This window comes from Vipera berus (assembly GCF_964194415.1).
Source record: "Vipera berus genome assembly, chromosome: 2".
Taxonomy (NCBI): Eukaryota; Metazoa; Chordata; class Lepidosauria; order Squamata; family Viperidae; genus Vipera; species Vipera berus.
Window position 1 is genome coordinate 125,184,196 of NC_138203.1, and position 18,632 is coordinate 125,202,827.

Here is an 18,632-nt window from a genome sequence, read left to right on the forward strand (position 1 = left end):
TTTTTGCATGCCGCCATTATTGAGTTGAGTAGTCTTACAAATCCAGTAATAAGTATTTTTTTTCTGAAGAGTTTTTAAATGGTGAGAGCTGAACAATCTAATTATGTGCACTTCTACTCAGGAGATCCTTTGAAGGGGGAGGGGGAATTGATCAGAACGATGCTTTCTAAATACAGTGAATGCTTACTCCCGTAATCACCCAGTCAGCACAATCAGTTGCTGGTTCCCTCATCAAATACTAAGGGAATTAGAAAACACTTCAATTCTCCTGTCCCCAGTGTGTGAAAGAGCAGATGGGACCTCTTGTGTGACTATGGAGATGCAAGTTTTGCCATACGTGAAAATTTCATTCTGAACCTTTTCCATTCTAGCAGACAAAATAACTTGAGTTTTACAAACATAGCTGTCTCTGGCATGTACTGTAGTTGCTAGGATAAGCACAAAAGGTTGCCATCACATCACCTTTTCCCCCTGGGTTTGGCATATATTTAAAGACAGGAAGTGCTGCTAGAGAGGATCATGATCTGCTCCTGCTTGATTATTAGGATAGCCTGAATATATTAGCCCCCAAATAAATGCTGTTTGTAAATAGGAAACAAGATTCTAAAACAGAGGTCTTCAAACTTGGCCCTTTTATGACTTTTGGACTTCAACTCCCAGAATACCTGGCTGAGGAATTCTGGGAGTTGAAGTCCACAAGTCATAAAAAGGCCAAGTTTGAAGACCCCTGTTCTAAAACATATGAAGGCACATAAACAAGATAACTAAAACATATGAAGAGCAATTGCAGGAATTGGATTTGTCCAATCTACTGAAAAGAAGGATTAGAGATGACATGATAGCAGTGTTCCAATATTTGAGAGGCTTCCACATAGAAGAGGTTTTATTTATTTATTTAATTGGATTTATATACCGCCCCTCTCCGAAGGGACTCGGGATGGTGTACAGGGCAATTAAAACATTATAAACAACACATAATGTATAAAAATTAAAATAAAATTAAATCAAATAGCCCTAAACAATAAACACATTCTAAAATTTATTTATTTTTTTAAAAAATTAAGAACTAAAATCCCAGTCCCTTAGTCCAGGCCGGCAAGTTCAAATAGCCAAGTCTTCAGGTCGTGGCGAAACGAGCGAAGGTCGGGAGCCATCCGGAGCTCAACCGGAAGCTGGTTCCAGAGGGCAGGCGCGCCCGCAGAGAATGCTCTCCCCCTGGGGGCCGCCAGTCGACATTCCCTGACTGATGGCACCCTGAGGAGGCCCTCTCTGTGGGAGCGCACAGGGCGATGGGAAGTTAACGCCGGCAAAAGGTGCTCCCGTAAATAACCCGGACCCATGCTATTTTCCAAAGCATCAGAAGGCAATGCAAGAAACAATGGAAACTAATCAAGGAGAGAAGCAACCTAGAACTGAGGAGAAATGTCCTAACAGTGAGAACAGTTAACCAGTGGAACATCTTGCCTTCAGAAGTTATGGGTGCTCCAACACTGGAGACTTTTAAGAAGAGATTGGACAGCCACTTGTGTGGAATGGTATAAAGCAGGGGTCTTCAAACTTGGCCCTTTTATGACTTGTGGACTTCAACTCCCAGAATTCCTCAGCCAGCATGCCTGGCTGAGGAATTCTGGGAGTTGAAGTCCACAAGTCATAAAAGGGCCAAGTTTGAAGACCCCTGGTATAAAGTCTCCTGCTTGAGCAGGTGGTTGGGCTAGAAGATCTCCAAGGTCCCTTCCAACTCTGTTGTTCATTTGGAAAGGACATATCTGCAGTCTGGAAATATTCCTTGATCCTCTGCTGTTACTGGATTTGCAGGTGATAGGTGTGTAAAGGAGTTGTTTTTTGGGGGGCTATTATAACCAAGACATGCATACTGCTGTATAGGGTTCAAAGCAGCATATACAACCCTCCTGCAGAAAATAAGGATAATAGGTATCTTGGCACTTTTGTTTGAATTAGAACAATGGCATAAAAGAGATCTGCAGCATACCCACTCTGCTGGAATTTACTGAGCGGGCAGAAATGATTGGAGCTAAGTGGTCCCTCAGATATCCAGACCCGATGCTATACAGTCGTTCATACATTTTTATTGTAGTTTGCAAAGTGAAACAGGAGAGTGTCAGAAGCTGAGAACTAGCATGAAACAATTATTTTGAAAGGCAAAGCTGTCATTGAATGACCAGCATCAAGTGTGTGAAAAATATTCAGAAAATATTCTTGGGAGTTGAAATGGAACATAACTCTTGCTTTGTAGGTACAGCAGAAACGGTAGGCTAGGAAGGGATTGAATCTTGATTCTATTTTTATATCTCTTTTACCTGGATTTAAAGTCAGGGTTAGGGTTTTATATCTCTTTTACCTGGTTTTAAAGTCAGGCATGACAGTACCTGAGAAAAAAGGCAGATGTGCAGGACTACAGAATGTTGTTATCCATGGAGCCCAAGAAATGTTATCATCTCTCTCTCTGCAGGCTTGTACATTCCAGTTGCTGGACTAAGACATTGGTCACTCCCTGATGTAATGAGCATTGTGCTGTGTGAGGGTAATTGTCAGGCTGAAAACCAAGAATGACACATGATTCTTCCAAATTGAGGACTTTATTGTTCCACACCTATAGACAAAACCTTGCCAGACTGAGCACTCTACTATCTGCATCTACAATATATTCTGTGAACTATTAGGAGGGGCTGTCTTCACCCTCTTTCTCTCACACACAGTATCTGGACTGAATTGACTTTTACTCCTCTGGAATGCACCCGGTCCCTCTTGGGAATCTTTGCTTACTACACTCCATCCCAGTAATGGAAGTTAAATTTCAATTCAGTGTGCATACAGAAACATGTTGTTATTGGGCTGAACTGGACTGTTGTGGGAAGATAGTGGAAGAGGAATGGTATGCATGTTCCCCTGAAGGAAAAACATAGTAAAACCCTCAGATTGAACTTAGCTCTTGGTGGCTACATGGACATAACCACAGGATTTTCTTGGAAAAAAAATTGACTGTCATCACTTCAAAACAGAAAAATCCATAAAGTGTTTGGGAAAGATTTTGTGTCACGCCTATCTGCCTGAAGCATTTGGTTCTCAGGTTCTATTCCAAAGTTCTAACAGATTGTAGATTGTTTTGTACTGTCATTTGTTTAGATTAAAGTTTGTACAGGTTGTGCTCAAGTTATGACCACAATTGAGCCCGAGAGTTACTAAGCAAGACAGAAGTTGTGAGTTTTGCCCCACTTTATGCCCTTTCTTGCCATAGTTATTAAGTGAATCACTGCAGTTGTTAAAGTTGTGACAAGGATGTTAAGTGAATCTCGCTTCCCCATTGACTTTCCTTCTCAGAAGGACAGAAAAGGTGGGTTGCATGACTCCAAGACACTGCAACTGTCATAAATACGTGCCAGTTGAGAAGGATCCAAATTTTCATCATGTGACCATGGGGATGCTGGAATGGTCATAAGGGAGGGGGAGAAAAAAGATCATGTCACTTTTTTCAGTGCCATTATAATTTTAAGCAGTCACTAAACAAATGGTTGTAAGTAGAGGACTACCTGTATATTATTTTATTCAGAGATACAAGTCACATTTGTTTCATTATTCATTTGTTAAAATTAGGTGTATTTCTAATCCAGTTGGTCCTCATAGTTTTATGCTTTGTCATCTGCAGCCCAGCTGATTTTGGTTTCTATTCTGTGTCAAGTTGGAATAAGGAAGTTTGAAGCACAAGCCCTTTCAGACTGAAAACATTCTACGTGCCAGAAAAAATGAACAAGACACCTTTAGGTATTTTTATCATGATCTCCTTCCTTTGCCTGTACTTCTCCTCAGTCCCTGCAAGCAAAGAGCTCCTAGTCCCAGTGGATACCGGGATCAAGATTAAGAGAAAACACAGAAGTGGATGGGGTAGCTGTAGAGCCCACAGCGCGCAATGAATTATACCAGTCCTCATGACTACGAGGGCTTTGAGGATGATGGGGGACAGAACAAGGGAAGGGGGCAGAAGTAGGAGAGGGGGGTGGTAGAGCGTAGGTGGAAGGGAAGTGGGGTAAATGAGGATGTGGTCCAACTGTGGGGGAATATTGGTATTGTCGAGGAGGAGGCACAGGAATGGGGCAGATGGAGAGAACAGCAGGCGTGGTTGGCTTTGGTAGGACCCGTTCTTGCTTTCGCTGCTTTGCCCGCCGGTTCTGGAACCATACCTGACAAGGACAGAGCAAAAGCAGATTATGAATAATACGGTAAGGGCAAAATTGCATAACAGCCATGTTTGTCTAGAGGGCCAAGAGAGGTTCTTAGCAACTACCCGGCTTTTCTACTCTCAGCTGAAATCCTTCTTAACAGATTTAAGTGATCTAGCTGCTACTACATCAATAGATTGTGAATGCCTCAAATTTAGACATGACACTGAATACTTAAAAGTTAAATGGATGCCAAATTTCAAACTGATGAACCCACTGATGGGATTGAGAAAATACTCAAATATTATTGGGGAATAAATTCACTTGGAATTCAAAATATAAAAGGAAAGCATGCGGCTTTCAATAGTTAAAAATCAAACATCCTTTAACCTGTAGTGGTATGTAGCAGGGATGGGCAGGGAGTGGGTGGGCCCATGATTAATGGAGCTCAATTTCTTGGGGCCCTCGGCCTAGCAGCTTCATGTTAGCAATGAACTCACATCTCTAGCAAGCACGATATTTTGCGTGCCTGGCAGCCATTTAAGGAGGAAAAGGAAGGGCTGCCAGAAAACGTTTCGAAGGGAAATAGATGGTTCTGTCCATGTTCTGTGAATTGTATCCAGGGTGAATTTCCATTAGCACTCTTGATGGAAAACAGATTCTTTGGTATAAAGCAAGGGACAACCCATGACTGCTTTATTTACCCAATTTCTAAAAAGCCTTTTGGGGCTATTTTAATATGTCTAGTAGCCCACTAATCAGACGTTTTCTGGCTCTGTAGATCAGGTACCTGGATGCGAGCTTCATTGAGTTTGGTAGCCCTGGCCAGTTCTTCTCGGCAATAAATATCAGGGTAATGATTTTTTGTAAAAGCTGTCTCCAGATGGTCTAGCTGGTCTTGGCTGAAGGTTGTGCGGTGTCGACGGCGGGTAGGAATGGCAGTGGTATTCAGGGAGTCAGGGACTGCTGGAGAAAGCAGGGGCCCTCCAGCCAGGCCAGGGAATTTCTTATAGAGGGAAGCATCAACATCTGGAAGGAAATAAGAAAATTCCCTGATGTCTTGTTCTTCTAATCTGAAAGGAACTTCTCTTTAAATATTCCAATATTCAGACGATTCAAATATTCTGAATATGGCCTGCTGCAATTGCCTGAATAATTCCCATCCTTGTGAATGTGGCAGCCAGTACTTTGGCGTGGTAACTAGTATCTAGTACCATATCCAGGAATATCGTTCATTACAAGTGGAATAGGAGCAAAACGCTTTTGGAGGTGGATTTATAATAAAAGTAGGCCCTTGTCCAGACCCTCATTTGCCCCATCATCTTAGGTCTTATGCCTAGATGACTAGTTTTCCAAAAATAAACACCGGGAACCCCAATTTACATAGTTATTTACTATTTACATAGTTATTAAGTTGCGGAGCAATGAGACGCGTAGGCGATGGCTGCAATGGAATCTTTATTGGATGGCAGGCTGGAACAACAACAACAACAACAACAACAACTGGGGGAATGGGGTTACCTGGGTCCTCTTATACCTGTCCAGGTGGGCGCTAACCAATAGATTCAAACCTTGGTTTCCTGCCTGGCTGGCAGCCAATAGGTTTACTTGGTTTTCCCGCCAACGCTGCTCCTTACCGGAGCTGTCCAGCAACAGCGCCTCCTGGAGTTCTTGTAACTGTAGTCAGCCCCATACATTACACCCCTTCCCCCATAAGAACAGACATTGCCAATCCACTTGAACCTTTCCCCCCCAACATAACTATGTACACCTTGTTTGTTGACCCCTTGCTTCCCTCACGTCCGCACATAGTCCGTGAGGTAGGTCGGGGGCCTGTGCTCCTGGCCTGAACGCCTCAGTGTTCCCCCCGCGTCCTGTGTGGTGTTGTCCGCATTGCTGGTTTGTCCAGGAGCCTGGGGAAGCCCCGGGACAACGGTTGTTTCTGGTGCCCGATCCCCTTGGCCCTGTTGTTGCGATGTCTGTGTAGGTCTTATTGTCCACAGGTCAGTGTCCCCGCTGGCCTCTTCTGTGTCGGGTTGGTCAGGGTGGTTGGAGTGCGTCGCTGGGCCCACCTGATGTGTGCTGCCTGGTACATTCTCAGGAGCTCTCCTCCTGACCTGGTCTACATGTCTTCTCCACTGACGGCCCCCCTCCACCCTTACAATGAATGACAATGGCCCCGTTCTTTCAACCACCTCCCCCGGCACCCATGCATGTCCATGCCCGTAGTTCCTTGTCCAGACCAGTTCTCCGTTGTTGAGTTCTCTAGGGGGTTTGGGTTGATCTGTGTCAGCTGCCACTCTGTCAGGGTGGAGTCTGTCTAGCTTTTATGAGTCTTCTGCCCCAACGCAGTTTCACTGGGCTCTTTCCTGTGGATGTACAGGGTGTGGTGTGTTGATAGAGTAAGAATTGTGCTAACCTTTGCTTCCAGTCCCCTTGGATGATGCGTTTCAGAGCGTCTTTGGTTGTGTGCACCATGCGCTCTGCCATCCCGTTAGACGACGGGTGGAATGGGGCGGCTGTGACCTGTCTAATTCCGTTGGTCTTTGTAAACACCTGGAATTCCGTGGAAGTAAATTGTGGACCGTTATCAGAGACTAACACGTCAGGGAGGCCATGTGTGGCAAAGAGTTCCCTGAGCACTTGGATCGTCCTCCCCGTGGTCATGCTACTTACTGGCACCACCTCCAACCACTTAGAGTGGCTGTCCACTACCACTAAGAATGTATGTTCCTGAAATGGTCCCGCATAGTCAATATGGACTCGGGACCAGGGAGTGTGTGTGGCCTCCCACTTGTGGACTGGTGCATGGGGCTGTTCCAGCCGGGACCGCTGACAGGTGTAACAGCCAGCTACCTGTTCCTCTATAGCCTTGTCTAACCCTGGCCACCACAGGTAGCTTCTGGCTAAGGCCTTCATTCTCACAATTCCGGGGTGCCCTTCGTGGAGTGATTGTATGACCCTGTTCCTCATCTTCTCTGGTATGATGACCCGGCACCCCCACAACAAACAACCCTTGTGGGCAGCAGATGGTCCTGTAAATATTCTGGGCCTAAGCCCCTGGAACTCTGTACCGCACTGTAAGAGTAGCCTCCCCCCTAATTTTGATTGGTGTTTGTTGGAAGTCGGTTAGTGTGAGACTGGATGGCCTCAAGGTGGCCCTTTGCTTACTCCGGCTGCATATTTGAGTAAAAGTCTCGTGTGAGATCACCGAGACCGCTGAGCCGGAGTCAAGTTCCATTTTACAGGGGACGCCTTGTATCCATATGTCCAGCGTGATTTTTGGGGTTAACGGTCGGCGGGTCCCCGTGTTACAGACAGCCCGCTGGCCTTCGGAGCAGTTAATTGACGTGATTTGTTGTCGGGCCGCGGTACCTGTCGATGGTCTTCCGCGTCCACATCGTGCAGGCTGTCACGGTTCCGGTTCTGGCAGACGGCCGCAATGTGGCCGGTCTTGCCACAAGCCCTGCACTTGGCCGTCTGGAACTTGCAGGTGGCCCGGGGGTGGTTGCCCCCACACCCAGCGCATTTCTGCTTGGAGATGCAGCAGCTGCATCCGGAGCACTTCCGCTCCTGGTTGGCCACTGTCATCCGTTGGCCCCTCTGGTTGTTGCGCTGCGCCGGTGGATGGCCCTGCTTCGGCTGAATCGCATCCACTTCAGCCTGGTCATTGGTGTTGCTGCTTCCCCCGAACACATTCGCCTGGTGAACGGCTCCACCGGGGCTGCTGGTGTGGGATCCGGTCTGTTGTGGCCCTTCAGCCATGTCGCGGGCCAGAATCTCATCTTGGACCTCCTGTAGCATCAGCTTAGGTTGTGCGAAGAGTTTCTGCCGCAGTTTTCGGTTCCAGAGACCGAAGATGATCCTGTCCCGTAACCTTTCATCCAGGTTCTTGAATTTGCACAAGCGGGCTGCTTGCCGGACCCCTGTGATGAAGTTAGCGGCCGATTCGCCTGGCCGCTGGTCTCGCTTCTCGAACTGGAACCTCCATGCCAGTTCTGACATGCGCGGGCTGAAATGCTGGTCCAATTTCACTAGGAGATCGCTGTAGGCGACTTCGTCGAGAGCTGTCGGTGCACACAACCCTACTGCTACGTCGTAAGCAGCCAAACCGCTAGTGCAGAGTAGGGCTGCCACCTTTAAGTCATCGTCCTTGATGCGATTGATCTTCATGAATAATTCGACTTGACCCACGTGTGACTCCCATCGCTCTGGGTGTGTGATATCGAACGCCGATATCTGCCCGATTTGTGCCATGGCGTCTGGTCCGTCCGCGATCCTGCTCCTGGGTTCCGATCCTGCTTCTAGCATTCGCTGTGGTGACCGGTGAGCGCGGCTGCCGCTGCGGCTGTCTCAGTGTCGATTGAAGCAGAATCCCATCCTCGTCGCCATTGTTAAGTCGCGGAGCAATGAGACGCGTAGGCGATGGCTGCAATGGAATCTTTATTGGATGGCAGGCTGGAACAACAACAACAACTGGGGGAATGGGGTTACCTGGGTCCTCTTATACCTGTCCAGGTGGGTGCTAACCAATAGATTCAAACCTTGGTTTCCTGGCTGGCTGGCAGTCAATAGGTTTACTTGGTTTTCCCGCCAACGCTGCTCCTTACCGGAGCTGTCCAGCAACAGCGCCTCCTGGAGTTCTTGTAACTGTAGTCAGCCCCATACATTACAGTTATGGTAATGGTAATAGATTGTTTAGTTTCCAAAAAATCCTGGGCCAAAAGTGCAACAACAAAAAAGAGAGCTTAATATTTAGAAAGGCTTTTCTATAATGAAAACTACTAATTCCACAAATGCTGGATCCTATCATATTTATTCTCAGTCCCGGCAGTCTCCTGACTTCCGTCAAAGGTCCTAGATTTTACATATCTTGAGGCTAGCTTTTTGTGGTGTCAGAATAAGAACATCCTCAAGATATGGAAATGTCTTTTACAGGTACAATGAAAGGTGATTCAAGTCTGCTCACTCAGGCTGGAGAAGAAAGGAAAGCAACATCATGGGCACATAGCCCAAACAACATGTTATAGGCATGTTTTGTCTTCTGATTAGATGCAAGTGAGGAAACCTCCCACTGGGCACTGAAGAAATGAAGTTTCTCCATTAGCATCTGGGTCTGTGAACTTCCATTTTCAGTACAGTACTATCCCCCCTTGGCCACCAGTCTCAAAAAAGGAGATACAGTCCATCATTAAAAGCTTAAAGAGCAATAAAGCCCCAGGCGAGGATTTTTTACCAGCAGAATTATTTAAGAAATTTCCCAACTGGTGGGGCCCTGTATTAGCAGGTCTTTTTACACACATAAATAACACCTGCCATGTACCAGATGGGTGGAAGATGGCAATAGTTGTCCCCATATATAAAAAAGGGAATAAAAAGGATCCTAGTAATTATAGGCCCATCAGCCTGATTGACATTGTAGCAAAAATATATGCTAGGTACCTTTTGAACAGAATTGAAATCTGGGTAGAGGAAAACAACATCCTCACAGAAGAACAAGCAGGTTTTAGACAAACCAGATCTACTATTGATAACTGCTTTATTTTGAACCATCTAATTGCCAAATATTTATTTTTTATTTTATTTTTATTACATTTATATCCCGCCCTTCTCCGAAGACTCAGGGCGGCTTACAAGCTTAGCAGTAGCCTTCATTCTATGTATATGCCTGCTTGTTAGGGCTTTCACACACCCCCAAGCGGCATTATTACAAAGTCAGCTTAATTGCCCCCAACAATCTGGGTCCTCATTTTACCTACCTCGGAAGGATGGAAGGCTGAGTCAACCTTGAGCCTGGTGGGATGCGAACCTGCACTAATTGCAGGCAGCTGGTGTTACTTAAGGAGGCATTAGCCCACTGCTCCACCAAGACCCCTGTTTGCTGCTTTTATAGACCTTATAGCAGCATTTGATATGGTAAATAGAGACGTACTATGGAGTAAATTGACATCTCTTAAAATAGAACCCAGACTCCTGGCTTTGATTAAAGCCCTTTACACAAGTACCTGTTTGAGGGTGCGGTATGGGGTTAATGGGGCCCTGACTAACAGGATTCACACAAATAAAGGGATAAGGCAAGGGTGTATCCTGGCCCCATTATTATTTAATTTATACATCAATGACTTGCCAGGGTTAATGAAGGATACCATGGTACACATGCCGATGATCCTAAAAACTTACTGTAACAGCTTGCTTTATGCTGATGATATGATTTTATTATCATACTCACAAGTAGGATTACGTAGGCTATTAAGAAGATTCAGTTCTTATTGCTAGGATAACTCCCTAATTATTAGCAAATACAAATCGAAAATAATGGTGTTTGGAAGAAACCATCAGAGACATAAGTGGCAATTAGATGGTGAACCAATTGAGCAGGTTAATACCTTTGTATATTTGGGAGTAACTTTTTCCAAGACTGGATCTTGGGCCTGCCATCATCAACGAAGTACATTTAGAGCAAAAGCCCGTTTGAATTTATTGCTCAAACTAAAGAACCATAGTTACCCAGGGTCCCTAGCTCCACTACTCAAAGTTTATAAGGCTAAGGTTACGACAATGCTCTTGTATGGAGCAGAAATTTGGGGTCTTTATTCAACCACAGCTTTAGAACACAGTCCCAGCATCTGAGATGTATTTTGGGTGTAGATCCAAGAACATCTGCTGCAGCAGTTAGAGCTGAATTGGGAATTCATACAATTCAGGCATTATCTAAAATTAGAGCTTATAACTACTGGTGCAAAGTTAATGAAATGGAGACTGATAGACTCCCCAAATTATGCCTACTAGAGCAAATAAAACTGCAATCACAAATCTCCTGGATCACCAAACTAACAAATTTTGTAAGAAGCTGTGGCCTTCCTGTTTCTTGCGTAACAGGAGAACAATCTAAAAAAAGAGTTGCCCAAAGAATTAAGGATATAGAAGCACAAACTGATATAGCTATCCTTAGTAAGGTGGGTAACTTGAAATGGCTGAGTAAATACAAATGTACTTTTCAAGTGGACAGTTATTTGAAGTTACAACTCCCAAAACATCTTAGGGAGATATTTACGAGAGCGAGATTCGAACAGCTTGACACAATGGTCAGATATGGGAGATTTCATGCTATACCGTACAATGAGCGTCTCTGCATTTGCGGAGCGGCAGAGGTAGAGGACCTGGCTCACATCCTATTTGACTGTTGTCTGTATAAGAGGGTTGAGAGACAGGTATCTTGGTCTATATACCAAACGAATGACCCATTGGGATCCCCATATCAAAATAACTTACCTTATGTCCGGCCAGAACTTGAAAATAACATTCAACGTAGCACAGTATTTGAACAAAATGATCCAGTTAAGATCTGCATATGTGGGACTGATTGGGGTAGATTGTAAGGGCGACTCCAAAATATAATGTTATCATATTTTATCTATATCTTAAATTTGTATTTTATTACTATTTCAACTTAAACTGTATTTTAATTCCATTTTAAATTGTATTTTATCAAATTCCATTTTGGATTGTTTTTATCAAGTTTTGGTGACGGTTTGTTGCTGGAACTTTGTACTTTGATATGGCCCAAGGGCTAATCAATAAAGTTGTTGTTGTTGTTGTAGTACAGTACTAGAAAGGGTAGCAGGGATTGTAGGAAATTGGCATAGCAATCCTCAGACTACTTGGAAAGCTGCTGTCATCAGGAAGACCTGAAGCAGGGGATCAACATGACAAGATCTTCCCAGGCCCCCTCAAACCAGAAGCTAGTTATATCGGCTAGTTATACCATTCAGAATATTCCCCTACTTCTTTATTTATTTAACATATTTATAGACTTTGCAGTCCATCAGATTCCGTGTGGTGTACAAAAACATAAAACCAGCCCATAAAACACTATATGAGAGCTGTATGCAACGAAATTTCATTTTGATGTATGCTGATTGGTGTACATTCAAAGTGACAAAGTTTTTTTTAATTTATTATTATTATTATTATTATTGTTGTTGTTGTTGTTGTTGTTATTATTATTATTATTATTATTATTATTATTATTATTATTATTATTATTATTATTATTATGCCTATCAAATCATTTTGTATATTGTATATTGATACGATGCTATCATTAATTTGTGGGCAAACCTACCTCATTTTAAAAAGTTCCTACATTGTGCAGGATCTGAAAGGTAGCAAAGGGGATTGATTGAAGTGTTGTGATGATGATGACACATTTAGGGAAGCCTAACTGTATGGCAGCACTTAGGAAAAGGTACTTTATGCAGGGGGCAGCTGAACCCCATATTCCCATGATCTATATAGACACACATAACTATCTGAATGGCTGCTTTTTACAGTAATAAAAAAGCAAAGGTATGAGAAGACAATTAGGAACACAGTGGCGACAGCAGGAAATAAAATACTTATTTCCTCATCCTGTCCGTCCCATCCCACCTTATCTTGTTTTGCTTAAGATTCTTCCAGTGCCATTCCCTGCCACACATACATTAATCCATTTTTTTTATTATGCCAGATAATTTGACTCATAAACCATGCCAGAGGGCTGGATTTGTCTCTCAGTCTAAGCCACACACGCATCATTAACCAAATCCTATGTATCCTATATATGTACTACATATGCATGTGTAAAGTATATAAATACACTGTACTAATATGTACATCATAGAATATGTCCTCAAGATACAAATGCTACATTTCAAATATTCTTTATATTGGTATACCTTAATATCTTTTATTTTTTGGATAAATTAATGTTTTCTTTCTGCACTCTTAACACAATGGCTTGCAGACTCCCCAGGTGCTAGTGTGTCCCTTTTTGAAGACCTTTGGTTTAAAGAAACAGTATTGAGTGAATCACCTGTGGTATTAAGCTCCTAAGATTGTCTTTGAAGGGATACCGTACTTTCACTAGCACTGTTTGGTACAGCAAAATACCCCTTTAAGAAAAGCAAAAGCCAACATGTTGTGTGTCTTTGGCTGAGCATTTATATTTTGATGTTTTTTAATGCTGGCAGCTGGCAGCATCCGATACTGTGATATATTGATAATCAAATCCTGTGATAGAACAGTATTCTTCTCTTGCAGTTCCATCTCACCAAAGTAGCTAAGATTAAGCTTGGGAAATATGATGCTTCAGCCCCCAGTCTCTGGGGGAACCTGAGATCGTGAGAGCCAAGGCAACACAATGGCCTTGCCTGAGAAACTAATTAATTTGGGTCCCCAGTGTTGAGGAATTTGAGCACCCAGGTTTGGAGCCAAAGATTTTTCTCATTAAGAAGTGTGCATCCCTCAGTTTGGGGAGGATCTGCGCTGAGAATTATAAATCCACGAAGCATTTTCAATCTCCCCCGTACTATCTACTAGCTCTGGTTGAGGGATGGGGGAAAAAATATCCCCCTTCCCTCCACCCAGTGCTGTATTTCTGTTGAGGATGTAAGAAAGTTGCCCTGCTTAACAGAGCTGCCAGCCAAACCACACCGGGCAGGGGCCACAGTTCTGTCCTGAACACAGGAATCCTGGATTAGCCAACCTGGCTCCTCCAAAAGTCTGAGAAAGCCCCTTTCCAGGAACTAGGAAGTCACACAGCAGGAACCAGCCCTGTAGAGTGTGGGTCCCCCTCTCCCTCCTGCCCCCACCATTGCAGTGCAAAGGGAAAGACTGGAGGCAAATACAAGAGACACTTTCTCTGGGGATTTTATGCAGTGAATCAAGACTGCAAAGTTTGCAGCGTTGGACTCAGAGGGCAGAATCGATCAAAACGGCATGTGGTGCCTGGATATGTCTTTTTATTGTGTTATTCTGTCCCAAGCTCAGAAGAAATATATTAGTCAGGGATGGTTTAATTTGGAGTTCTGCCCTGAGGAAAGAGTGGAGCAGATAGCCGAAATGGCCTGCTTCAAATTTATGTAATGTAATTTCCTGGCATATTTTTGCTGTGCCATACTTTGTGGAGATTAAATGGGAAGGAAGGAAGGAAGGAAGGAAGGAAGGAAGGAAGGAAGGAAGGAAGGAAGGAAGGAAGGAAGGAAGGAAGGAAGGAAGGAAGGAAACCCCCACAGCAAGCATGGCTAATTTAATAGAGAACCAAAGCACAGAGATGAAAACTATTTTAACCCCAGTGGTTTAGAAAAAAATCATTCCTCAATTTATCCTGAGCATGTTCATGGGCTCCTAACTACTGGCTTCCATGATCTCTCATTTGGGAATGGATAAGCAATGTGCTGGCTCCCAATAACTATAACCCTGAAATCCTCTTCACCCAGCAACCTTTCTCTAAGTTGTTGGATGACCTGTTCTTCAACCAACTCTCTTCTATTCAATCTGCTTTGCATCAAGGTTCCCTGTTGCCTGTGGACCAAGGTTCTTCAACTCACCAGCTCTCTCAGGATATGCTTCAGTGAACCCCACACTCTTCCTCTTGCCTGCTTGTCCACTCTCCATCTCCTTTAAGATCTTCAGTGCTCCCCACTCCTAAACTTATAAGTGAAGGCTGACGTCACTTTTTTCATCTGACTGTGTGTGGGTGTGTCAGGGCATCTTGCAGCTTTACTAGATGCCTCCTATCTCTTGGCCTGGAGAGCCCCATTCAGTGGTGGAGATGATCAACAAAGGGAAGGGATAAAGCAACACTAAGGAGCATGGAGTATTTGAAATCTGGATATGGCTGCAGCTTGGCAGGTCGGCTTGTGTACCTATAAAAAGCATCCACACATAGCTGTCCTTTACACAGACAACAGATGTGCACAGGTGCTTTAGATGAGTCTTGCTCAGCTAAAATTTCCATTAATTTAGTCTGGAAGCCACAGTCTTTATTAAAAGTGTATTGCAATTCTCTGTTGAGGATAGGCTGGTGTGAGTCTTACCATTTTTACAACATTCTCTCTGATCTGAGAGCACTGAGGCATGCCAATTGCCACGGGAACAGGTTGAGCGGTTTCCCTGCCTAAGTGCATTGGAGGCCCTCTGTGGGTGGCAGCCCAGGACCGAGATAAGGTTCCAGCAATCATGGCTGTCTATTGTCAGGGCAAATCCCTTGAAATAGCAGAACTACTCAGCCTCAAAAGAAGACACTGCCTACATCACCAACTCCTACCTCTGCCCTTTGAGTTTAATTCATAGCCTCAATAGCCTCACCACATTCCGATTCTGGCTATCCCACCTAGAGGCGGTATGTCCCAGCAGTCCAGCCCTTGTCATTCTGCAGGGCTTTAATATTAATAGTGCAGCTTAAGAACAAATCCAGGCACAAAAGGGCAAGATGGAAGCAAACAGGTCTAGCAGCTGTGTGAATGTGGAGGGTAGAGGTATAGATGTGCGAGTGTGGCATTCTCAATTAGTCCAGATTTGTGGGCAGCGCTTTCTGGCTATGGAATGAGTTCCAACAATGGTTTTTATGACCTACTCAGCCAAATTGGTTTTGCTTATGCCTGTTCCTTGCCTTGGCTGCCCAGGATATTCCGGTAATATAGGACAAGAGTGTGAAAGAGCTCCCAGTTCTTCAAAAAGGGAAGATTTCATTCAAAGGGTCAGCATAATTTATGATGAAGTGTTGTATTTCACAATTTATGATGAGTGTATTTTCATGTTGTATATGATCATGATTATTACTTGTATGTACACTGCGAGCTTATGCACCGGAAACAAATTCCTTGTGTGTCCAACCACATTCGGCCAATAGAGAATTCTATTCTATTCTATTCTATTCTATTCTATTCTATTCTATTCTATTCTATTCTATTCTATTCTATTCTATTCTATTCTATTCTATTCTATTCTATTCTATTCTATTCTATTCTATTCTATTCTATTCTATTCTATTCTATAAATGGAAGAGGCTAGACGTTGTTTCAGTTTCCTTGTATGCCTTTACCCCTACCACTGTTTGAATGTGATGAGCTGCAAAGGGAAAAGATGGGGTATGGGGTGGCTGGGGGAAATTATCACAGCTGTGTCTGTATCTCATTATGCTCAATGGCTTTCCAGAAGCCAGAAAATAGATTCTAATTTACATGTAGATGGTAAACACAGAAGACTACGCTCATGATCTCTGCATATCTGCTGGCCCTGCTTGGTTGAAAGTGAAAACTATGCACATATAACTGAATGCGCAAGTCCTTTTCTGTCCTTTCTGAACATGAGATCATGTGCTGAAGTTTGAGTAGAAGTTGGGGTTGGAATCTAGCTTCTTGGATTACAGAGGCATTTGCAGAGTGTCTCAGAACTTGATAGTTGCTTCCTTCTTTTTATCATCTACAGTACGTCGCATGAATGAGCTCACCCATCAGTTTGGGGTCTAGTATCATCAATAAATGGAGGATGCCCCATTGTACATCTTGAATCTGAGCTCGCCAAGTAGTGATGCTATCAATGTCTTATCTCAGTGTCCGGAGTCTGGGTGAGTCTGGATGGGGAGGAGCAGATGCAAGCTCAGTCCTGCCAAGATGGAGTGGCTGTGGATTTTGGGCCCCTTTACCTGGGGATTTTCTGTCTTGAATGGGGTTGCACTTCCCCATTCAATACTGGTGCTCATTTTCGGGTGGGGGGGATCTTGCATTCAAAGTCCTTGCTTAAAGAACAGATGAAAGCTGTGACCAAGAGGTCACAGCAGATTCTGGACTCTCGGATCCGACGGGGACAATTACAGTACCTAGTGCAGTGGACGGGGTATCCTATTATGGAGGCATCCTGGGTGGGGGAATCAGACGTCCAGGCCCCCCGATTGTTATGGAGGTTCCATCGATAGTGCCCTAGTAAGCCAGGTGGGGGGTCAGCAGAACAGTCCACAATAGCAGGTAAGTGATTACATGTTTCTCCTTGCCTTCCAGGTGGAGCCTTGGTAGAGGAAGCTGCCTGTCAATCCCCATGGGCTCGACATTCAAGAAAGGGGGGGGGGAACGAAAGCAGCACAGAGTGGAATACCGCCGAACAGCCGGGAGGCCTGTTGGCCCGACTCCAGTGTCGCCAATCAGCTGGTGGCCCCATGCGGCCTTCGCATCACCAGCAACCATCCCCGGCACGACTGCAGCACTGCCGGACAGCTGGGAGGCCTCCTGGGCTGACTCCTGAGCGGCTGGCAGCCTCATGTGGCACCGGTGAGGCTGCTGCGTAGCTGAGGGCTGCGAGGCAATGGCAACAAAGTTACAACGGACCGTGGAGTTGCCCGAGGGTGAGGCGGAGGCTTACCTGAACAGAGAACGGCTCCGACGCTCCGCTTGTTCTGTTCCAGCCTACTACTGGCCCTGCAGAAAAACCAGGGACAACCCCTTTACAAAAGGCAACAGGCTGGAAGTATGCCCGCCAAATTTATTTACACAAAAGAGATCCAACACAGAGCAAACTGAGCAAAACAAAATACGAATCACTAAAACAGAAGGTGCTCAAACGGTTGCCTTCAGCAACCAGCCCTCCCACACATTCTCCTTTTAAACAGTTCAAGGCGTGGCTTCTCTCTGCCTCCTTCCAAGGTGCCCCATTGCCTTCCTCTGTTTACTCCTGATTGACTGCCTCCTGTGTTGGGCGTCCTTGAACAGGGTCAGCTGTGGGTCATCTTCATCCACGCTGTCAGGCTCACACAGCTGGGTCTGAGTAGTAACCAGATGGGAGGGGCCTGGCTGAGAGCTCTGCGGAGCCTCAGAACTGTCCTCTGCAGGCTTTCCAAACCCCTCCTCCTCCTCATCTGAATCGTCCGACCCAACTGCCAAACCCACAGGCTGACCCTGAATCACAACACCACTGTGCAACGCCAACCGGCAGAGACAGGATGGAAGGCCAGAGGGAACTGACTGCCTTTAAGGACAAACACCAGATGGTGGCCTGCTGTGTGTGGGAGGGTGGAGCTGCAGGGAGGGAATGTATTTAACACGCTGGGAGCAAAGCACTCCCAGCGCTCACTTTGTTTGCGGACCATTGGAATAAAGCATTTGTTGAAGCTTTCCTGTGTGCCAGTCACCCTGTCCTTCTTCTGTTGTGTCTGAGGAGGCTAGGGACCGGTAAGGATGCTGACAACAGCTTTAGTTAATGTGGGAAGCTCGTCTGATGGTCATTCATACTCTAGTTACTTCATGGTTTGACTACTGCAGTGCATTGTATTTGGGGTTGCTGTTGAAGGCCATTCAGAAGCTGTAGCTGGCCCAAAATACAGGGAATGTTGGTCATACTTCAATGCGCCCATGTGACACCACTTTTCCACAGCTTGCAGAGTTGCTAGTAGTTTTGATGCACTTCAAAATATAAGCTTGTGTAAGGTATAAGCTCTTCATGGTATAAGCCAGGTTACATGATGATTTCTGTCTGTATGATAAGGTTCCTCCAGAAATCCATATTACATTCTGATGATGTTCTGCTAGTTGTTGAAAACCTGGGTATTCTCCCAAGCCTTGAGGTAAGGTGCTTGTGGAGTCCTATTTGGTTGGCTGTTGTGTAGACTGTTCAGACGCTGAGGTTTTTTTATTGTTTTCCTGT

At 44.8% G+C, this 18,632-nt stretch overlaps 1 long non-coding RNA gene across 1 annotated transcript; it reads left to right on the forward strand.

Annotated features, from left to right (window-relative positions):
* The first annotated feature begins 1,713 nt into the window (after window positions 1-1,713).
* Window positions 1,714-16,559, forward strand: LOC308664200. Its single transcript, XR_014025626.1, has 3 exons — window positions 1,714-1,822; window positions 3,665-3,780; window positions 16,428-16,559. It is a non-coding gene; the product is annotated as an uncharacterized lncRNA (long non-coding RNA).
* The last annotated feature ends 2,073 nt before the right edge of the window (window positions 16,560-18,632 follow it).